The following is a 6,476-nucleotide window of genomic DNA, read 5'->3' on the forward strand; positions in this document are numbered from 1 at the left end:
CTATCTATCATAAATACGGGCTAAAAAAATTACTGTGATGTGTGAGGGACACAAGAACCCGTCTTCTTCTCCTGCTAACACAGACTGATCTCTCCCCCCCCATCTCCCCATCCCTCCTTCTTGCCAACACAGGTAGACTGTCCATGCCTGGGACCTCTAACCATATTCCTTATTTTCCATTCCATCTCTTTGCTGGCTCAGAGTGGAGCTGGTGATAGCAGAACTCTGGAAAAGGTGAGGAATGGGGGGAGTAACTTCCCAGCCTTGTTGCTAGCTACTATATGGAGCTGTTTCTGTGTGATGATGTCAACAAGTGACTTACTAAAGGACTTTGAGACACATTTATTTCATTCTTACCTTGTTATTCCTTTGTGTTATTTCTGTTGCTCTGAATCTCTGGACGTCATGGTTAGGGTGGTTTTCCTCTCTGTTTCAATGCAGAGTCTTTCTGAGTACTTCCACCATTGTGCATCTGGAGCTGTAAAACACTTGGGGGTGGTGCCTTCTTAAGATCCCCGGTAGATATTGAAGGACATTACTAATTCAGACTCTTTTAAATGTTCATCAAGGAAAGGAGAAAAGCATATACTTTTTTCTACACCTGATTTAATTTGCTTTATGTAGGGTGACCTCCTGCATAAAGCCAATGTTTTGGGACAAAATACTTCTGGAGGAATTTCAGACCTTTCTACTCTTAACAAACTTAAAAAGTATTTTAATTCTTGGTTCATTCAATCGTTCATCCATTTTTTTCTTTATTAATAGATATTTGTCAACTACTTCCTGTGTGCAAGTCACTGTACATACAAAGGTGAATAAGGCACAGTCTTTGGCTGTGGGGAAGACAGATTCATAAGCAAGAGTTGTGGTACTATGTCCAGAGTGGGATGACAGAGGCAAAACAGGATGTCAAGAGAGACCCGGCTCAGAGGGGTGTTCGCCCACCCGAGGGCCCTGGAGAGGCTCTGAGGAGGGAGTGAGACCTGAACTGATGCTTGAAGAATGAGGAAGATTAAAAAAGGACCCAATGCAGGAGTGGGAGCAGGGTACAGACTGAAACAAGTTTACTAGATTTGGCGACTGGGGGGCCATGAGTGACATCAGCCAGATACATTACAGTTGATGGTGGGCATAGGGAACTAACCAGGGAACAGGGAAGCAGACATGAAAGAGAAAAGGTGGGTGTTAAACAGGCTGAACGGTGCCTTCAAGATAGTCTTGGGCTGAAGGAGGTGTTTTATTTTTTATTTTCAGGGCTTGAAAAATCTGTGCCATGTTCCAATAGTAAAAGAAAGGGGGAAGGGCCAGGAGGGATGAAAGGGAGGGCATTCAGGTGGAGCCGGGGGTCCAGGTGAATGAGTAGGCCTTCCACAAATGGTGGACGTCACTCCAAAAAAAAGCAGTTTCGATAGGCCTGGTCTGTAGAATGAAACTTTTTTTTTGGTGTCTTAAGGGACAGAGGACACCATCCTCCCAATTTGGAAAACCTTTGTGTAGGGTGTAAGGCAGAAATCACAAAGTCTGGTGTGAGTGGAGGGAGGTAGGTGGGGACTCTGGGGGTCTGGAGCATCTGTGCCCTTCTAGGACAGCAGCTGCTATGGGACTCCACCATGTTAGTCATGGAGGAATGGAGGTCCAGTAGGGCTAGATCAAGAGAAGCCAGAATTCTGGATTTTTATGTGAAATCTCCCAATTTTAAAAGGTTGGCAAACAAACAAATAAAATAGCATATGGGTCAAGCAAGGTATGTCTGCTGGCTTAACCTGATCCCTGGGCACCAGTGTGCAACCTCTGATTTAGAAAACCTCTTTTGGGGTTAAGTTTATTCTTGCATTTTCATGTGTCATATCTATCCTTTCCTGCATAACTATGGAGAAAAACATTAATACAGAAAACAACATGGTTAGTTGAAGGAAAGAAGCACAATAATGCATTTAATCCTTCTAAATCTGGTTATATGCTGTGACCTCTCTAGGACTTTAATTTTAGTAAGTTGATTCCCTTATGTCTATGCCTATTAACTGACGTTTCTTTGTTCATTTTAAAGTTCTCTGAAAAGTTGGATTGCTCCAGTAAACAAAAAAGACTTATTTGCTTAGCATATTACTAAAAATAAAATGGAGAATAGTACTTTATTTTTCTTAAATTGGGCCCTTAGACTACAGGGCGAGTCTAAAAAAAATTTTAGATACAAACAGGCAAGATATTTGCATGTGCCAGAATAAACAGAGAACTTTTGTAATTTATGCTCAGCTTGGCTTTGACTAGCAATCAATCATTTGTGGCAAGAAAATGATTGATAACAGATGAGAGCCAGAGAAAGGTACATGTAAAGCTTACATCAGGGAGGAGGTAAGTAAAGATGCTTCAATTCAGAAATTTTATGAATGAAGCTATTAACATGTCCTAGAACAGTGGATCACAAAATGTAGTGTGCATCAGAATCACCTGGAGGGCTTGTTCAAACACAGGTTGCTGGGTCCTGTCCCCAGAGTTTCTGATTTAGTAGGTTTGGGGCTGGGGGCAAGAATTTGCATTTCTGATAAGTTCCCAGGTGAAGCTGATATTGCTGGTCAAGGGACCGCCCTTTGAGGACCACTGTTCTAGAATATCTCTAAGTTTTCTGTTTATAGAAATTACATTTGAACCATATTGTGTTTAAGTTTACTTAAATTCATCAAGTCTTTTGGTTTATAAATGGCTAAAGCTGATGTATGCTTTTGGACTACTGAACTGAAGGTCTGGCATTAGTTGTGTGAAAACAGAAGATGTGCTGGTCCAAGCAGGAGAGATTCTTTATTGTATACGGCCTGGGTTGTCTATTTTCTTTTGGATGCTATTGTTTCATTTGGGGTGGTCTGGTGATGTGTTCACTTGGTAACACCAATATCTTGATAATCAAGCTATTGATTGTCAGCTTCAAAACTCACCCTTCTGTGCTGTGCTCTGTGATGCAGGGGTTAGAACTCTGCAGGGTACCTGTCTGCTGTGCCTGGCTCCCTGCTAGGTTCTGCCAATAGGGGGCACTAGAGGGAGTCTGCAAGTAGGGAGGAGGAAGAATTTGCTCCTTTTGATCTACTTCTTATTTCTGTCAGTGTTGCCCCAGAAGTGGTTCTTCATTCTGGCAGTGGCAGCTGGGTCCAGTGTCCAGTTTTACCCCCCCTCTCAGAATTAGGCTCATTGCAGTCCCTCAGGGATATAGCTCTAGGCTTCCAGTTTCTAAGAATTCCAGTTGCTTCCCTTTGTTCCCCCAACCTGCAGGGTAACTGCTGTCCTCTTCAGTAACTATCCTTGGGTTCCCTCAGGGCTCCCTTTGCTTTTTCAGTCCTTCAATATTTAAACAATTCCCTGTATTAAATTCTCTCTGTTAAAAGAGCAACTGTTGGGTGTTTGCTTTTCTGACTGAACCCTGATACCAGCCATGTCGACCTTACTATGACATTTGTAGTATTAGTCATATTAGTAATATTAGTGATATTAGCACTCCATGCTACTGCCTTCAAATTCCAGAATGTGGGTAATATCATGTGCTTTGAAATGCTTATCCAGGAAACATATAACCTGCTGTCTTTCTCTGGCTGTAGTTCCACAGAACACTTGAATCAGAATCACTTGAGGTGTTTTTTAAAAATGCATATCCCTGAGTCTCACCTCCAGACAAACTTGCATTTTAGACAAACTTCTAGGTGAGTCTCCATGGTGGTTGTAATAATTAATTTTTTGTGTCAACTTGGCAAGGCTATGGTGCTCAGCTGTTTTGTCAAACACCAGTCTAGATGTTGGCTGTGAAGGTATTTTTAAGATGTAATTCACATTTAAATCAAGAGACTTTGAGTACAGCAGATAACCCTTCATAATACGGGTGGCCCTCATCCAATCAGTTGAAGGTCTTTTTTTTTTTTAACATCTTTATTGGAGTATAATTGCTTTACAATGGTGTGTTAGTTTCTGCTGTATGACAAAGTGAATCAGCTATACATATATCCCCATATCTCCTCCCTCTTGCGTCTCCCTCCCACCCTGCCTATCCCACCCCTCTAGATGGACACAAAGCACTGAGCTGATCTCCCTGTGCTATGCGGCTGCTTCCCACTAGCTATGTATTTTACATTTGGTAGTGTATATATGTCCATGCCACTCTCTCACTTCGTCCCAGCTTACCCTTCCCCCTCCCCATGTCCTCAAGTCCATTCTCTATGTCTGTGTCTTTACAGTTGAAGGTCTTAAGACCAAAGTCTGAGGTTTCTGAAAGAGAAAGAATTTGGCTTCAAGACTGGAACAGAGAAACCCTCCCTGAGCTTCCAGCCTGCTGACCTGCTCTGTGGATTCAACTCTTACCTGAATTTCCAGTCTTCTGGGCTTGCCATATGGATTCTGGACTTGCAAGCCACCATAATTATGTCAGCCAACTCCTTAAAATAAATATCTTTCTCTCTACCTCTCCCTCTCTCTCTCAACCTCTCATATATATATATATATATATATATATATATATATATATATATGTATGTATGTATTTAATTGGTTCTATTTTTCTGGAGAACCCTGAGGTGGGGCTCAGGAATTTGCATTTTAACCAGCGTTCCTGGTGATTATGATGGGTTGGACTGTGCAGCTTTCTAGTGAGAGTTTTAGAGAGCAGAGAGCACTATAAAAATGGTCACAAAGTGCTTTGTGACAATTAGTTTATTTGGGCATTCATTCAATAAATATTTCTCATGAGTGTACCATGCCTAGGAACTATTCCAATATGCACGGGGCATATTGTAGTGTACCAGACACATCTCAGCAACTCTCCGGAGTACTAAGGTCTCACTCCAAAGGACTCTTAAGGTGGATCTTCTTGGACAATTAAAAGAAAATAAAGGCTTGTATACATTTTAAAATCCTACATCTATCCTCTTCCCCTTCTTTATACTCACATTTTGACTTGAGCCATAATAAATATGCGTTTATGGTGATTCCATGCCTTAAGAATACATTATTTTTAGCCTCAGAGTCAGGTCTCTTGGCATTTAATTGTTAGAGCCTTCCTCTTATTTTAGTAAAAACATTTTAAATTAAATTCAAGAAGTACTTACTATGTGCCAGGCATTATATTAAATAATTTCCCCTTCAGGGGTTCACAGTTTAGGTAGGAAAAGACTGATACTAAACTAGCTATGAAAATACAGCAGAATTGTTCTAAAGGCGAGTATGCCGTGTCCTGGGAGAACAGGAAGGGCTCCATCCTGGAGTTGGCTGTAGGAGGCCACCTCTTCTCTATCCAGTGGGCATGACCTAAAGTAAGACTTCCCTTGAATTGACAGAGTTACAGTGTTTTGTATAAGGATTGCAGAATCGAGTTACAGGGCGCCCTAGCATTCCACTCTGCACCATAGGTCCTGAACTTAGTTTCTATTCGCTTCTGTTTATTTGGTGCCAGACGCATTGCTGGTGTGTGTGTGTGTGTGTGTGTGTGTGTGTGTGTGTGTGTGTGTGTGTGTAGGTGAGGGGGAGGTATTGAAAATGAAGTTGTTTGAGGGAGATAACGTTGAGTCTTGATCCCATGTTTTTGGATCTTCCATTATCTTCTGGGCTTCTTTTGGCGCTCTCTTTGCAATACTCTAGGCATTTGAGAATACATCTTAATCACCATATGAACTAAAATTAAAGTAATAATGATTCTTATTGATATTAAGGCATTTTTCTTTGAATGTTCTATTTAGTAAGTGCTAGGTTTCAATTTTCTCATAAGGAACGGATTTTCCAAGAGATCCCGAAAGAATGTGCTGCATGTTTCACGTGCAGGTAAGGAAGAGCTGGAGTAGATTAGTATCTAAGGAATACATGTATCCCGAAATACAGATTCATTCACATATTTAACACAGTTTTAAGTTACTCGATCCTACTTCAAAATATACTTCTGAAGATACTTTTTAAAAAGATTTTCCTTTGATGTGGGCCACTTTTAAAGTCTTTATGGAACTTGCCGCAGCATTGCCTCCGTTCATGCCCTGGCCCCTCGGCTGCGAGGCATGTGGGATCCCAGCTCCCCGACCAGGGATCGAACCCGCACCCGCTGCATTGGAAGGCGAAGTCCCAACCACTGGACCACCAGGGAAGTTCCTTGAAGATAATTTTTTGAAATCACATGGTCAGTGTTCAAATTAATTAAGGTGAAAGGAAAGGTAACGTTTAATTTATTCACCAATGAAAACAGGAGAATTTATGCCTCATAAATCTTTTATACCACAGTATTTGTGTTACTCACCCTTTATGAAGATAATGCCAATAAAGGCATCCTATATCCAAAGTTTTGATCCTTAAATCATTTCATTTTACTAAAGAAAGAAGCCCAAGTCCTTATCCTTTTATATTTTAACTCTTTATTGCAGATGCACACACACACAGACACACAATGTGCATATACAAATTACATGCACACACACGCACAGTAATCACATATGATAAATGAACAGCTTAATGAATTTTCA

The sequence above is a fragment of the Balaenoptera borealis genome (assembly GCF_965194805.1).
Source record: "Balaenoptera borealis genome assembly, chromosome: 4".
NCBI classification, from domain to species: Eukaryota; Metazoa; Chordata; class Mammalia; order Artiodactyla; family Balaenopteridae; genus Balaenoptera; species Balaenoptera borealis.